The following is a 17,842-nucleotide window of genomic DNA, read 5'->3' as shown; positions in this document are numbered from 1 at the left end:
AATTCTAAGGTGGCCTACTCTCAGTCAAAGAAGTAGAGTTCATCCTCAAACTCAGGTGTTTCGCACGAAGTTGGTAAGCTAACCCACTTGAGCATGGCCAATAACCCTCATCCACCTCCAGTGGTACTTCAGGATCAGTGTAATTTTATAGTAAGAAGTGTTGCTTCATTTTGATCATGGTCAATCCCTCCACATTTTGAGGGGAGAGACTGGTCCTTCTCACTGTGACAAATGTACCAGTTGCACTGAACATATGCTCCTGGAACATAATAGGGTAAAAGATGTACTCTTTGGACTCAATTATGTCATGTCGTAGCCTTATATTAGAAGATGGACTAAGGTCTCAACCAAGGCATGCGTGTCTGTGTTTTCATTCACCCCTTCGGGGGTGAACCTTTCAAACACTTACCATACCTGGTCTTGTTAGAGATGCAAGAATGGGATAACTTGGCCCATCGTACTGTGCTCCTTGCTAACATCAGTGTAAAAACTTCAAATGGGAGTAGCATCTGTGTCAGGCATTTGACTAGGCCCCATTTGTCCATATCCATGGTTTTAGCTTTCCTAACATCATCCTTTCCTCATTGAATGGCATAGTCATTGCACTGCTCAAACAGACGTTACAATGTGTTGGCACGTCCTGTATCGGGACTTTAACTGGTGCTCTATTATTACGCTGAATAGTCCACAGCTACTTCCAGGCTTTAAAAGAATGGCGTAAATGAGTGCAGATTCTTCTGAAGGTGGTCAGTATGTTGCTGACTATGAGAAAGTCTTGCACCACCAGGTTGATACAATAGGCAAAACACAGGACCCTGAAAAAGCCTCCATCTGACATGGCCTTGACTATGTTACCGCCATTGTTAGTGGCAGCAAATCCAATTCTAAGACCTCTGGGTCACAGCCATTTATACAACTTGCACCTAAATTCCTCCAAGATGTTTACAGTTGTATGGGATTTCTCCATCGCAAACATGGCCACTGTTGCATGCCCCTGAACGCTCTTAAAACTTTCTTCAGGGCCAAGACATGAAAATACCTTTTGGTTTACCCCTGCAAAAGAGATCCAGTGTGCAGTGATGTACATGTAATCCATTGCCTGACAACTGGTCCACATGCCTGTTGTCAGGTGGATAGTGTGAACAACACTTTGCTTCAAAGCTTTTCCAACCAACTGCAGCACATTGTGATGCAGAACTGGAACAGCCATTCTCGCAAAATACATCCTACTTCATACCTTCTAATTTGGGCAGATGGCTGCCACAAATTCTTAGAATCCCACTCCTTCCACAAAATAAATGAGGAGTACCATTACTAACATTTTTGCCAGCCACCCATTGTACAAACGTGCGGTTGGTTGGTTTTGCTTGTAGGGCTGCTCCTGCCTAAACATGCCAGTAATAGTAGCCTGGATTTTCGTCTTTTCTTGTGGCACTGGCACTTGAGAAGTTAATGCTAGTGGTGCACTTCTTGTGACATTGTGAAGTCGCTGAGGTGGGTGAATATGCTGGCACTCTACTGGGGGCAGGGCTGCTTTTGCTTCCTCATCATCACATTTTACCATGATATGACTTGTAGCTGATGTTCCCTGGCTCTCCATGCCACCACAACTATGTCCAGCACTTTTTTTTAAGGTACTCCTCCCACTTGATGGTGTGGTGATTATTCATAGGGGTCATCTGGCCTCCAGTACCATAATGTGTACCAGGCTTACCTTGACAAACATTTGTTTGGCAAATGGTGCACACTGTGATATGCCCTCCCCTCTTTTCTAACTGTAAGAAAGTCCCAAACTGAGTAGCAGTACGTTTTTACTGTGCCAATGCCAAAGCCTGAAAAAAAACTGGAGGTAGGAGGCCATGTCGTTGATTGCCACTCTGCTTCTCCTGAGGCAGGGGTTGGTGCAGTTCTCTGCTGGGGCTTTGCACTATGGCAGCTGGTGGCAGTGCTACCTGTGCCACATCCCTCAAAGCTCGTTCAATAGCAATGTCATATTTCTCTGTGTCACCTTCCACCATTACTACCTTGTCCTCCTCATCCTCCTCTTCATCCCCTTCCATAAGCCTAAGTCTTTCAGAAATTTTCCTTTTCCCTTGCCTCTCATGTTGTCTCCTGGTCTCTATCAGGGCACACGCCATGTCCCTATCATCGTCAACAGAAGTGGTGACTGGAGAAGATGGTGCAGTAGTATCCTTTCTTTTCCTTGCTGAGATCTGGGAGCCAATGCTTTTAAAAGAGGAGGTTCAACTTCTTGCTCAAAAGTAAGCTCAACCTCCAACCTCCATCAAATGCTGCTTGTGGCTGCAGTCCACTTTGCTGTGTTTCCTGAATCAATTGTTTACTACTTTGCGAAAGGGATAAATCCAATTCAACATCACTACTCGCCTGTGCCGACATTGTTGCACTGGCTGCCTCACTAACAGACCTGGTCCCGGGCTTAGGTTGGGAGGGTGGGTCTGTTAATGCAGGAGTGCTGCTCTCAGCTTGCTTGCCGGAAGCAAGAGCAGCAGGCACAACTTTCCTGAAAAAGGTTGCGTTTGGCATGCCAGTGGTGGAAATCTGCTTCTTCTCCTCCTCACTAGCCACTTTCTTGGCTGCAGCTTTCTGGGGCCATATTGAAGCTGTCAGTTGTCTGTGGCACTTAGCTTCTTAACAAGCTGAAGAGATGACGGTGTTGCGTAGTCAGTCACACATCATGTTACGCACAGGCCTTCTGGCGGGCATTACTGTGGGTAATGTCTCTTCTCTTGTGCACCTAAAAGCAAACAAGCAAGAAGAACATCGTTGAAACGTGGCATTGTTGCAATTCAAGTAGCAGTACAAACAAACACTATCATTTAGGGCCCGGTTCCGATCTAGTTCGGAAAACAGTCAGAACGAATCAGATCCGGAATGCTTTCAGAACTACTCAACCGCGAGCCCTCCGAGTGACGTAGTACAGTGCATCCCTTGTTAAACTTCAACTAAGTCATACTGAACGCTATCCTTCCAAATGAATCGTTCGGAAACAGCACCGATGTGACTGACTCATATGGAAATGCTCAAGAATAACAACAAATCTGACTCGTATTCACACGCGAGCAGATGACGTTGTATGAGACTCGGTTTGGGATCCGTGTCTGTCTGTGAATCGAATGTCAGGGGGGGGAGTCAAAACAGTCAAAGTAACCATTGGCAAAACCCCCAAAAAAAGCAAGCTTCACCCACAAATCCACCTATATACAGTGTCAATACCATGACCTTGATCCTTAGCCACAACTGTTAATAGGTCTAATGAGCCACCACCACACATTCCATGCGCTCTGCCTCACTGCCTCAGACACACAGTCTTTTTCATATTCACACTCACCTACACACTCACACTCACCCTCACCTTCACATTCACCCTCACCATGGCTAAAAGGATCAGCCAGGTTTTACAGATAAGGAGTTGGAAGTGCTTTTAGATGAAATTGTCAGAGTAGAGCTACAGTGATTTGGGAACCAAGTCCAACGGACCCCCCTTTCCCAGAGAAATAAGATGTGGGAGAGGATAGTTAACACGATGAATGCTCAACACCCTGCCTGTGTATAATGGATGATATCAGGAAAAGGTACTATGATCTGCAAAAGAGGGTCAAGAGGCTGGAGGGCAGGAAACACACCCAAAGCCAGTAGACTAGCGGTAGCCATCCTGTACAACCTGTTCACTTCACGTCCTGGGAGGAGAAGGTGCATGACATCCTTCCGCTGGATGGTGTCCATGGAATCCCAGGAGCAAAAGAGTTCAGTGAGTATACTATCCACATTCAAATAAAGTTACTAATTACACCCCTAAAGACATCACTACAAAGGATACAGTTAAACAAAGGACAGTATAAACATATAAAACAAACTATATTCAAAGAGCGTGTGATGTGTATGTCAGATTGATAACAAAAATACCTGCAATTAAATTGAAAATCACTAAACTATAACCATGTACATACTTCTCGAATCAAGGCCTTGTGCTCCAATCAACTTTCACCAGTGTCAGACATCTTGGACGGTACTTTTCCACTCACTCACTCAAAAGCTGAGTCATAGGTAGGCTGTTTGGGATGGCTGGAAAGGTGGGTGTGGCCACAGGCACTATTGGACTTGTAACCTCAGCAAACATTCCTCCACCCACACAGCCCAAATAGACCCACTGGGAGTATGCAACCCTCACAGTCAGTGGAAATGTACTGGCAAGATGGCTGACACGGCTGCATGGTGTAAGGAGCACAAGGCCTGGGGGGAGTTGTTGTCAAGTCAGACAACATGCACCCAAGGCAGACATCTTGATAGTACTTTTCCACTCACTCACTCACAGGAAAGCTGAGTCACCGGTTGGCTGTTTTGGATGGCTGGGAAGGTGAGTGTGGCCACAGGCATCATGGGACTTGTAGTTGCAGCAAACACTCCTCCATATGCACAGCCCAAACAGACCCACTGGAACTATGCGACCCTCATAGTGAGTGGAAATGTACTAGCAAGATGGATGACATTGCTGCATAGTGTCAGCCTGAACACAACTCCCTTCATGGCCTTGTGCTCCTCACACCAGTCCAACAGGTCAGCCATTTTGTTAGTACATTTCCGTTCACCATCAGGGATAGCATAGTCCCAGGTCTGCTGCCTTTGCTGGTTGGGAAGTTGTGTGTAGGTCAGGGCATGATGGGAGTTGAAGTCAGGGCAAACACTCCTCCTCACACACGGACCAACAAGCCCACATAGAATTTAACTTCCCTGACAGTCACTGAGAATGTACTGGCAAGATGATTGGTCATGCATAATAATGTATGGAGCTAAAAACACCGTTGTTGAATTTAGGACAAATCAGTGTCAGACATCATGGAAGCACTTTGCCAGTCACTGCCAGAAAAGTCGGGTGACAGATAAGATATTTATGATGAGTAGGAAGGTGTGTGGAGGACAGAGCCAGGTGGGAGATGGAGTCCATGCAAACACTCCTCCTCCCAAACAGCACAGACCACCATGAAGCATGCTTACCTGATAGTGAGTGGAAATCTACAGAAAAGATGGCTGATAGTGAGTGGAAATATACAGAAAAAAATGGCTGACACTGTGTACTTCTGTCTGAATAATGATGGCCTGCTGGGAGTTTGGGACAATCAGGCACCATTCATCAGTGTCAGACAACTTGCACGGACATTCACACTCGCTGTCATGGAAGCTGAGTTAATGGTAGGCTCTTGGTGCTGTTTGGGAAGGTGTGTTTGAGACAATGCCTGATGTGACTTGTAGCCATTGCAAATACATATCGTCACACCCAGCCATGCCAACTCCTCTGGGCCTATGCAGTGAGGGGAAGTGCACTGGCAAGGTGGCTGGCACTGCTGCATGGTGCTCAAGCGAACCACCATCAAGATCCTGTGCACAAAACATCATGCAACTGTGTCAGCCATCTTGTTCGTACATATCTACTCACTCACATGCAACCATAGTGCCAGGGGTGCTATATTTGCCTGCAGGAAAGATTGCACATAATACAGGGCCTGATGGGATGTCTGGCTATTAAAAACACTCTTCCACATAAATTGTTATTTTTTTATTTTACAGAGTTTTATATAGAGCAAACTTGACCCAACTTGGTTATCAGAGTGCTTCAAATAGCACCAGTTGTAATACATGAGGCCACATTCATTTTTGTTAGGCCAGGGAGATTAAGTGATTTGCCCAGAATCACAGAATGTTCAGCGTCATTGCCAAGACTCAAACCCAGTTCCCCAGATTCGAGGTCATCCGCCCTAGCCGTTAGGTCAACTCCTCTCCTCTACACAAACCGCCATACAAGACCACTAAGAACCGTGATTACCTGACAGTGAGTAAAAATCCAACTATAATATGGCAGAGACTGTGGCCTGCAGTGTGGTGCACACGGCCATGAGGTGAGTTGTCCCCAAGTTCGACACCAGTTCCCAGTGCCAGACAGCTAGCAGTGACATTCTGACACACTGCGAGGTGACCTTATATCCTGTTGGCCTATTGGCAGAGGACAGGAAGGTGGAAGTAGGTCTGACCCTGATGGGACATCGGAGAACAGCAAACATTCATACACACCCAGCCCAACCACTTCATTGTGGGCTATGTCTATCTCACAATGATTTCATGGGTACTAGCAAGATGGCAGAAACTGAGGATTGCTGTCTGATCCTATCACAACTGCCACATGTGCCTATGTGCTACAAACAACAGCCAACTGTGACAAATATCTTTCGATTATACTTACAAAAAAATTTGGGACAGTATTCTTCCTGGTGGGCCTGGGTGGGAGGAGGGGTATAAGTTTCCCAAATAGAGAACAAGCACTAAAATATCACATTTTCATAGTTCATTATCACAAAATTTCAGAAATCTGAGTTTGTGAAATCAGTTGGCCATGGAGTCAATGTATAAAGTGCATGACCGGTGTAGCCACAAAGTTAACCAGTCACACAATTTTGCTACTCACAGCTGTTCACATGTGTACATTGAAATGATAACAAGAAGCACCTCAATCACTCAATTCCCACAACTTTCTGGATAAGTTAACAGAATGTGAGTGTGTAGGCAGCCACACCAATGTGACTGCTAAAGACATGCACTAAGACCAGTAGACAGGCACAAAAAACTACCACATAGGGAGAGAAAGTGTATGTATCTCACTGTGAAAGTGTAGCAGGGTTTCCGTTCTCCCACAGAACTGTGCATAGAGATCTAGAACCTTAGTGAGTTAGGATGATACAAAAACTCATCTCAGTGTCAGAAATCTAGTTACCTAGCTAGCTACAGTGTCTCATGGATCATTATGGAATGATACATGTATTAGACAAACCAGAACATGATCTTTAGAATACCTCAGGAGTCGTGGAACACATGAACACTCTTTCGTTCTATAATCATTTCAAACCAAAACTGAGAGTCAAAGAACACAAGTGCAAGTTTGAAATATTTATTATTCAATGCAAAGTTCTCAAACGCAGTATCTTGTATAATACCAAAATGCAGATTATAAAAATCAGAGTCAGCAGCATAGTCACTAATCCATAGTAAGCAAAAGGTGCTAGCATGTTATAATGCAATTTCTATAGAAATCTATATCACCTATATTTCGCGCACCCTATCTAGCATATTATATTATATCTAAGAAGGTCTCATTCGGGCTTTAGCAGGGCGACCCCATACCTCTCAATGTCAGTAGGAGCAGTTCACATCAGCATCTACCAGTTCTCTTCATGCGCAGCACCAAGTGTCTGCGTTCATTCCGTGTAACTCTATCTTAAACCCGCGTAGAGCCCAAAATGTTGGCATCAACATTATTTGTGTTATGTCTAATGTCTAATGTGGTGCGAGGATCAGACTTCCCAGCAACCTTGTGTTAGGTTAATCTTAGAGTGTGCAGCTCTCAGTGTGCAGACAGTTGTACCAAGTGTACAAGGCAAAGCTGATAGCTTAGGAATAACATATTATTCTCAAATAAAACACCTCACCACTTCTAGGCTGAAAGCTACAACAACAAGTACGTGTCGTGTGCAAAACTGAAGCCTGAAGGAAAAACGGCTGTTTAAACATGTAATACACTCATGCTAACTTAACGCAATATATGTAATGAAGTATCCATATGACACCCCCCCATTGGTCCGAGCACCGCCAATCATAAGGGAAAAGGCAATACTAAATCAGATACACAATTTGAAAGCAAAATTCAATAGTTTTGAGCCAAAATAAGCTAAAAATATGTATGAATGAATATGTATGAATGAATATGTATGAATGCCTACAGTGGCATCAAATCTAAAAAATATCAAAAGTCTTGAACCAAAAGTCTTCCGCCCGGTTCAAAAAATTATGAAATGTATGACCAGGTCGCATCCATTCAAATGTTTGTAAGAGAAAAAACCAAGGCACTCATCCGATATCCAAAGTCATGTGCCACTTAGACGTTATCTCCAGCAACCTCACGTGAGCGAACTGTCCATCAGCTGAACATAGTCCATCCCTCCAATTCAGCGAGGGGAAAGTCATATTTCACAACAAAGCATTCCTTCCAGGCATCTCACGATTGGAAAGTATATGCAAAGAAAGTTGCAACAGCCTCCAGTATGAAATCACTGCCATCATCCGAAAATAGTTCAGCCATCCAATTTAGCAATGGGAAAGAACATACGTGCTCCTCCAGCATCGGATCCTCTTGCAACGTCAGAGGACAACTCGGTGGGTTCACCAGAACGCTGTGTGTCAGAAAGGCATTCGCCGCTGCAGAGATCTCCCATTGGCCCAGAACTCCATTTATCGCTGCCAAGGCCATAACTCTCTCGCCAGAACAGATCAGCTCGTGAGCCACAACGGGACGCATTAGCTGATCAAAATCGACGTCAGGAGCAGTCCTCAAGCATAGGCACAAATCAATGGCCCAATCGAACTCGCAGTTTAGGCAGTGAAACACAGGTTGGACACACGTGAAGTCGGTGAACCGAAATGACAATCTATAGGCCGTGCTTAATGCTGCAAGCGGCAAAGTTCCATAGTAATTGAGCATCCGATTACGGCACAGTGTCAGGAGGCGTTGAACGGCGTCTTGCGCAGGATGGGCATCCATGTTTTATGAAGTAAAACACCAACAGAAAGCCTGCGGCCACAGCCAGCAACACAGGTATTCCACCAAACAAACTCCCAAAAATAGTGTGGAAAAACGTGGGAATGATACCAAAAACTTTTTCAAACGTAGTCACGAGTCCACTGCTTACTAGTTTAAAAAAATGCGCCAGCCCAGTCGTTGAAGAAGCATTAAAAATCTGGTGTACCAGCTCGCAGAAATGAAATGGCAAATCAGTGTTTAAAAGCGCCTGCACCTCTGTGCGGGTGTTAGCTATGTGAAGGACATAAGTTTCCCGGGCCGAACTCAGGGTCACTTGTTTTTGAGACAAAAGAGCCCTTATTCTGCTTAAACCATTGAATTTCGCTTCCAAGGTTGGGATCCGAGGCCAGATGGAGACATCTGAAGAGCCATGCGTGGGTGGGTATAGAACGTTCTTGCAGCACACTACACGCTCTGATACAGTAACTATATAAGCCACACCAATTAATAAACCACAACATAATTCATTGTTTAAAAGCAAATAACTACCATTAGCTAATAATGTAAATGTGGGCACTACTGCTGGAACTGGCGTGCCTTTTAAAACACATGCTAAATTTGGGCGGTCCTGATTACAAGAACCGTGTAACTGAATGTGTCTGCATATTAATGAATGGTCAGGTGACTGTGTGCATTCCTCACCATTAAGATTCACTTCTTTTCCATCTTTCAGACATCTGTATGTGTATGGTAATGACCAAGCCTCATGTAGGAATGCATTGCCTAGTGGCTCATATCGTCCTATAGCAATATACCGCATACAGTTAGTAAATTTATATAAGGGAAATGGTAATGTAATTAAACCATGAATAAGCCACGTGGCAGTGGTGGTTTCAGCAACAGAAAAAGGTAAGGATTCTAGCTTCTCAATATGTAACATAGAAAACGATGCATCACGCATTGAAAGCATGCGTTGTTTATCAGTAAGATTAAAAGGGGCAAAAAGTGATGAAACGTTCAATGAGGTCCAGGGAACTCGACCAGCCTTAATTGTCTGTAGAGTCCAGGCAAACTGCATTACAGAACGTAATTGATTTTGACCATGGTATAACGTGGACACTTCATCATGTACAATATCAACAACAGAAGAAACAATATTATCCAATGTGTAAATTCTGGAAGAAAGCGTGTTAATACTATTATCAACCACTGCAAGCACTTTTTCCAAATTGGCTTGATCAATAGCCCTCAGGCGTTTAGCTGCTTCGACTCTTGAAAATTTCCAAATTTCATTGTAAATAGCATAAATAAAGCGTTTAGACCTACCCATAGTTGGGCCTTTTATAAAATCATTTAACTCTATGTTTTCATTCAACTGGGATAAATGCAGTTTAACTGCAGCTAAAGTGGAATGTTGTAACCAGTTCTGACACAATTTGCCTACTGAATAAGTTGTAACAGTGTGATCTTGGTCAAACCTGGGATCTGGCCTGATGTGTGTAAAACCCTCAGACAAACCCAAAAAACGACTTTGGCAAGAATCAGAGCTTCTTTGCCATAAAAGCCACCCATCCGGATCAAAACTGGAAATATTAAAGGAGGAATTTTGCAAAAGAGCTTGTATCTGATTTATGGACAAGGTAGTGAAATTACTCCAACCTGAATATTCTTCCAAATCAGGGATAGTAGGGGTATTTAATTTTTTAGATGTAGCCAATCCAAAACACGTTGTTTGGGAAATAGTCGAATTTAAAAACAACATGTGATTTGGGATGAGACATGCACGATGCAAAGCCTCAGTGCCTTGTACCTGCCAATCTTTGGTACCCCAAACCGATTTAAGGTCAATAACATCCTTCCATAACTCATAGCCATCCACAGATAACCTTTCTAGAAAGGACTTTGAATACAACAATTTTGTGTCAGTCAGTCTAACTTTTGGCATTGATTTCTGTTTCACCTTGAAGTAAAACGACTCAGGATTTGATTGATTAAAATCTGTAAAGTAAGAGTATTTTCCCAAAAAAGTACTTGAGCTCCCCTGTAAAGGAGCAGGGCAATGTTCCCACTGAGTGTAATTCACAGGAACCCGCCTGGAACTTGTCTTGTGCAAGAAATGATTTCCATAATGTTGGTAACAAAATAAATCACCATAATTGACAGAATCTAAATACAAATCCTCATCATCAAAGGCCGCATAATATTTTAAATCAGAGAATAATGCTTCTACTGCCTGCAGATCCCAATCATCAGAACGAATATTTTGCTTAATCACATCTCCCATGTTTACTCTAAGCACATTAGGAACATTAATAACTTCTGTGGGGCCATGTATCTGAAACCTAACCGCATCCCACACAATCCCATCAAGGACAGGCCAAGCAGTAATTTGTACTGAATGTAAGTCTCTCTTTAGTCTGTGTGCTGAATGCGAGGAGGAGTGAGGGGCCAATGTTCCATTAAGGTACCGAATTCCTGTTCTTTCTTTCACATAATGGCCATCAATCAGGCGGAAAAAATAAAACACAAAACCAATTGACATAAAAAGATAAAACGAAAATAGTATCAGCCAAACGTATGTCCAAGGCGGAATTAAAAAATGTTTTTTAAACAACGTGGCATATTTTGCAATAGTTGATGGTTTTTTTGAAAGTTCCGAAACAGAGTCAAAAGAGAATCTGGACTGGTTAGCCAAACGTGCATGTAAATCAGACATGGATAAATCAGCAGGATCTGCATAGGTCACCTCATCAATGTTAGTAACAGGAATAGTATTTAATAAAGGACTTGTCATGGCAGGCATCTCGAGGGACACCTCCTGATTTGCACCGGATGTAATAGCCAGCACAGAGTGCCTCACCACGGAAGGACAGGATACAGCCGGTGTCATGCTATGAAGAATCGGCCACCCTGTGTGTCTTGACATTGTCAATAGAAATAAATCTGTTTTCTTTACGACCTGGAAGTGGTGGTAAAATGACTGTTCTTGTGCCCTTCACTCCAAGGACCCGAACTGGCGCTCGATATGAGGGACCAAATTCCTTTTTGTTATCGATCTTCTCTCGAACCAGTTCTCCAACTTGGGGTAGCCAGCCAACTACCGGGATCTGCAACGCATCATCCGACGTGGAGGGCAAGTGTTCCTTTGCAAGACTGTCTCTGGTCTTTTGTAGATCCTGTAAAACATTGCAATGTTCATCTACGTCAAAGGCCGCGGCCTGGGCCTGGCAGTCTGCACCATCAAGGTCAGGGACGTACATCTTGATACCAAAGAGCATTTCGTATGGGGTCCGCCCACCCAGAGACCTTCTAGGGAGATTATTAAGCGCACGCTGCACGCCATAGAGGTGGGACAGCCAGTTTCTACCAGTGCCTATAACTCGGGCTGTCAAAGATTGCTTTAAGTCGCGGTTCATTCTTTCTACCACAGAATTGCCCTCAGGCCTGTAGGGGCTTGAAAACTTCACCTGTACTCCCAACGAAACCATAGCATCCTTATACGCCTTAGAGGCGAAAGCCGGACCCTGGTCCGAATGGAAAGCACCACAAGCAAAGATTCCCACAAAGACACGCAAATCCTTAATGACAGTCCGTGAATCAGCGCTGCGATGCGGCCATAACCACACAAAGCGTGTGCATGAGTCAACTGCTACTAAGATGTATTTATACGTAGTATCAGAAGAGAAAGGACCGCAGTGATCCAAATAAACACAACCAAGCGGTTTATTAGAAATGTACAACTTTGTCTGAGGCGGACGCGCAGCAGTAGAAGGCTTAATCTGCTGACAAATGTCACACATAAGGACATAATCGCGCGTCTGTTTGTACAGTCCCCGCCACCAGAACCTCTGTTGTAGCTGTGATACAGTGGCTGAGACGCCCGCATGCGCAGACGCCACACCTTCATGAGCCACTGTAATCAGAGAAGCTCTGCGATCCGAGTTGGGAATCAGACGCTCTCCAACTTCAGGAATTTTCACATAAGGAACCTTATCGGGACTTAAGTGGTATGTGTATTTCGAAGGGAACCCCGCAGGATATTTACCTCCCTTCGCCGTGGCAGCAACAGCCGCCAAGATGTCGTCATCTATTTTGCTCTTGGACCTCGTGACCGCTGCAACTAAGTATTTTGATACCGCAGACTTCGCTGCCTCATCAGCAAGCGAATTGCCAACAGCGTGGACTCCCACGCGCTGGTGGCCGAGAGTATGAATTACAAACACGAGCGGCAGCTTTTCTTTAAGTTCCGCCACTCGGACCCAGATCATTTTATGTTTTATTGTGCTACCTTTGGAATCACGAAAATCATTCTGAATCCAAAAGAACAAGTTCTCATTGTAAGACTGGACACAGTAGTAAGAATCACTTACGATTAAAGTTGTCACACTAGGATCTGCGTACTCCAATGCAAGCATAAGAGCACGAAGCTCTGCTAATTGTGCGGTGCAGTCTCCAAGTGTCTGCGTGTGCACGACACTGGACTTGAACTCATCGTTCACCATGGCACCGACCACAATGGCGCAAGCGGAAACGTAGGCATGTTTAGAGCCATGCGCAACCTGCGCCGAACCATCCGTGTAAATGATACAGTGGAAATCCTCCAACGGCCGCATTGCTAAAGGAGCAGGATGAACAAATTCATACTGTAAATACTCCTGCGACCGTAAAGCGGCGTCAAAAATAAACGTGACATCCTGAGATGTCAAGGAAGTAGCCCACTGAATCCACCGAGGGTGCAAAGCTTTAGAATTAGGTACACTGGCTTTCGTGACCGCCTCCAAGGCAGGACACGGGGTAACAACCAACATGCGCTTTCCCTGCGACAGGGCACGTTCCTTAAGAATTGCCATCTGCACAGCCGTTAACACTTTCTCCACAGTGGAAAAACGCAGTTCAGCCGAAGTGTACAAGTGTGATTTGTAAGCAATAGGTACAGTATCCCCCTCATTAAAAGTCAGGTACGTGAAACCCACCGTCCCAGGGATTATTCTTATCACCAGGTTGGTCCGGTTATCACGGGTCTGTAAGTAGTCAGAAGTGAGCAAATCAGCCTGCAAAGACTGCAGAATGGCTGAATGCTCAGGCAGCCAGCATGATTTGGAAAAAGATGGTTGTACCAAGGCATATAAAGGCTTGATACGCTGGGCATATTCCGGAATGTATGTCCTCCCGAAATTTAAAAAACCCAGTAAAGACTGTAATTTTTTCAGCGTTGTCGGAGAGCGCAACTGCGCGCACTTCTCCAGGAAGTGAGGAGCCAATCCCTTTCCTTCATGGTTAAGTTCATAACCTAGAAACAACACTGTGTACTCCGCAATGTGTGATTTTGCAAAGTTAAACTTGTAACCCATGTCTGCAAAGTTACAAATTATGCTGTTTACTCGACACAGATGCACCCAAAGCTCGTCGTCTGTGAGATAAATGTCATCCACATACGAACATGCAACTGGATCGAAACTCTCCAAAAGAGAGACAATGCGGGCGGAAAACACTCCAGGACTATTTTTATATCCCATTGGGAGTCGTTTAAACTTTTTTTGTACGCCGCCGCATGTAAAACTGGTCCATTGGGAACTTAGACCATCTAATCTATGTGCATAAAAACCATTGGAAATGTCCAGCGTGGTTTTGAACCGTTTACGCTCAAGACTATTCACTAGGGCAGAGCCGTGAGTATTCTGTACTGCACAGTTACGGCAATGCGAGTTCAAATGCCGGTAATCCAAAACTAGACGATAAGAGCCGTCCGGCTTGTTAACAGTAAAAAGGGGATTATTCATTGGTGACACACACGTTTCAATTACACCTTGATATTCCAATTGTTCAAGGATAGCCGCGACTGAAGCCTTAGCTTCACGCCGTATGGGATACTGGGGTTGTGGCTGAGGCTGTGACCGTAAAGGAATCTCATGGCTAGGGGACAATTTATCCCAGCCACACTGATTTCGGTACACAGCCGGCGCAAGCGCCAGAGCCCACTCTTCTGCAAAATGCAGCGCTTCCACTCTCGGTACAGTGTGCGCGAAACTGGGGAGGATTACCTCCTCCCCTCGCGGAGCTGCGAGAACAAAAGGTGGGGGCCAGTCAGCCTCCGAAAGCAAAATGTCATACGTATCTGAAAGATTTTCCCAAAATACCCCTTTTACAGTTCGCTGCATGTCACCTTCAATTAACAGGACAATTTCAAAAAGTCTTTCAGGGGGAGCAACATGTGTATCAGCTGTTTCGATTACAACATAAGTGTCAGTCGCTGTCACCTTCAACAGTGGACGGAGGGCCTCTCTCACTATGGTAATCTCCGCCGCGCTGTCCAGCAAGGTCAGAGCCCACGTCAGATTCCGAAGCCGCGTTCTCACTATCTGGGGCATATCGATGCGCCGTTAAGGCAGCGACTTTCTTCTTGGCAAACTGCGGTCTCTTTGGCGTAGAGTCGTCCCGCTTGTCCCCTTCACTTCGCGTGCGGGGCTGGCCACGTCCTTGCTGACCACCCCTGCCCCTGCCGCCCCCTCCACCACCGGTTGACGGAGCCGATGAGTCCTGAAAGGAACGAGGAGAGCGTTGGTCAGTTGCCTGATATCTGTCAGGCGATTTAATCGTAGCGCGATCGCGCAATTCATAAACTCGCTCAGACTGCGCAGGTTGCGAAGGTGCCGGACTAGAGACCTGTGTCTGTTGTTGCTGTTGCTTACCCCTATTCTGCTTTTTTGGCCAAGTTTGTTTTTTGGACTTGGGCTGTCCACCTGTTTCCGAAGACTGCCCTGGGGTTGCTTCTTCTCTTTTTCAAGAAAAACCTTCGCACCCCTTGAATTGCGGCCAACCGTTTTATAAGCCGCCACAATAATTTTTGCCAGCTGACGGGGTTTCTCGGCATCGGGTACTAACGCCAGACCATTGGCCACCTGAAAGTTCATTGCATCCCCTTTTACATTGGCAAGGATAATACCGCAAACTGTCTCAAATGAACCGTTCAGGCGCATACCCAACTCAACCGCCGACTCAGGTCCGTGATCATCCTGAACACGCTTGAGGATCGCAGACAGGTTCGAAACTGACGGTGTGCCAAAGCACCTCGAGTAAACCGCTGCAAAAGTCTTACCCCATGTCTCACAGTCAGCAAGGTCCGGGGCTATTTCCTTCGGTAAACTAAGCGTAAGAATCCGGTGTTTTTCACTCGGAGTCGTATTAGGAAACACAGCCTCTAACTGGTCGAATTTCTCGGCTAGCCAGTAAGGAAATTCATCCGTACTATCTGGCTTTCTGCCCATAACGGAATTCACCAAGACAGGACTGATTTTCAAACCAGCCTGTTCTGCTCGAAGCTGCGCACCTGCGGGGGCTGCGCCTTGAATATTACGACTAATGTAATGAACAAGCGCTCTAATCACTCCAACCGAGACCTCATGTAGACGTCTCAGGTCGGCTACGTTACACGTGGCGCGATTAGGATGAGGAGTAAATCCACCCAAGGCGGGCCAATTTGTGCCCGGAATGGACAAAGGACCTAACCTCGTAGCGTTCAAAGAATGGGGTAGGGCGCCACCAAACCAAACACCGTGCTGCCAAGCGTCAATAGGTACCTCCAGTGCCCTGTACGGAGCGTAAACCGCCGGTACATCCGTGGCAGTGTATGAATGGAAGACACCTGAATTAGCGTCCACACCCGGAAATGTCACCCAGGAATAAAACAATTCATACGGGTACGCATGTTCCGCACTCACCACTAGAACTACAGCTAAGCCTTCCGCAGGCACATTATATGTCCGCAAATGGTCGCGAACCGCGACACGGCTATGCTGCGCTATTTCCACGGCCATATCAGCACAGGAAGTGAAAAAAGACAAAGAACAGTTTGTAGCACAACTGGGTAGTAATTCAAAGAAACCGTTTTAGAAGAATTCAAGCTTGAAAATACCTATCATATCAATAGGTAGGTTTTTCCGACACCACCGTTTTCCGGAAACGGGAATGAAGGTGTCAAGGTCTGAATGATATACTACTCGAGTGTCATGAAATACGGCCAACCAATCCGTTGGGCGCCATGTAGCAGGGTTTCCGTTCTCCCACAGAACTGTGCATAGAGATCTAGAACCTTAGTGAGTTAGGATGATCCAAAAACTCATCTCAGTGTCAGAAATCTAGTTACCTAGCTAGCTACAGTGTCTCATGGATCATTATGGAATGATACATGTATTAGACAAACCAGAACATGATCTTTAGAATACCTCAGGAGTCGTGGAACACATGAACACTCTTTCGTTCTATAATCATTTCAAACCAAAACTGAGAGTCAAAGAACACAAGTGCAAGTTTGAAATATTTATTATTCAATGCAAAGTTCTCAAACGCAGTATCTTGTATAATACCAAAATGCAGATTATAAAAATCAGAGTCAGCAGCATAGTCACTAATCCATAGTAAGCAAAAGGTGCTAGCATGTTATAATGCAATTTCTATAGAAATCTATATCACCTATATTTCGCGCACCCTATCTAGCATATTATATTATATCTAAGAAGGTCTCATTCGGGCTTTAGCAGGGCGACCCCATACCTCTCAATGTCAGTAGGAGCAGTTCACATCAGCATCTACCAGTTCTCTTCATGCGCAGCACCAAGTGTCTGCGTTCATTCCGTGTAACTCTATCTTAAACCCGCGTAGAGCCCAAAATGTTGGCATCAACATTATTTGTGTTATGTCTAATGTCTAATGTGGTGCGAGGATCAGACTTCCCAGCAACCTTGTGTTAGGTTAATCTTAGAGTGTGCAGCTCTCAGTGTGCAGACAGTTGTACCAAGTGTACAAGGCAAAGCTGATAGCTTAGGAATAACATATTATTCTCAAATAAAACACCTCACCACTTCTAGGCTGAAAGCTACAACAACAAGTACGTGTCGTGTGCAAAACTGAAGCCTGAAGGAAAAACGGCTGTTTAAACATGTAATACACTCATGCTAACTTAACGCAATATATGTAATGAAGTATCCATATGACAAAAGTAAAGATGTTGTCAACCTAAACACACCTGTGTCATTCACAGGGTGTCTGGAACCCGGTAATGTCTTTGAAGATGTAATGTAAACTAAGCACAACAGGGCCATTCATGCACATACCTGTACATACCCATCAAACCCCCTCTCATCCCAAATACATACTGATCCCAAAATATAGGCTGCATCATGGATGAAGGAATTCAATCTACCTACAGCAACTCATCATTGAGTTCATTAGCCTATGTAATGTGCATGATTTGAGGGGCAGTGG

The sequence above is a fragment of the Lissotriton vulgaris genome, chromosome 7 (assembly GCF_964263255.1).
Source record: "Lissotriton vulgaris chromosome 7, aLisVul1.2, whole genome shotgun sequence".
Taxonomy (NCBI): domain Eukaryota; kingdom Metazoa; phylum Chordata; class Amphibia; order Caudata; family Salamandridae; genus Lissotriton; species Lissotriton vulgaris.
Note: the sequence above shows the minus strand (reverse complement) of the source record.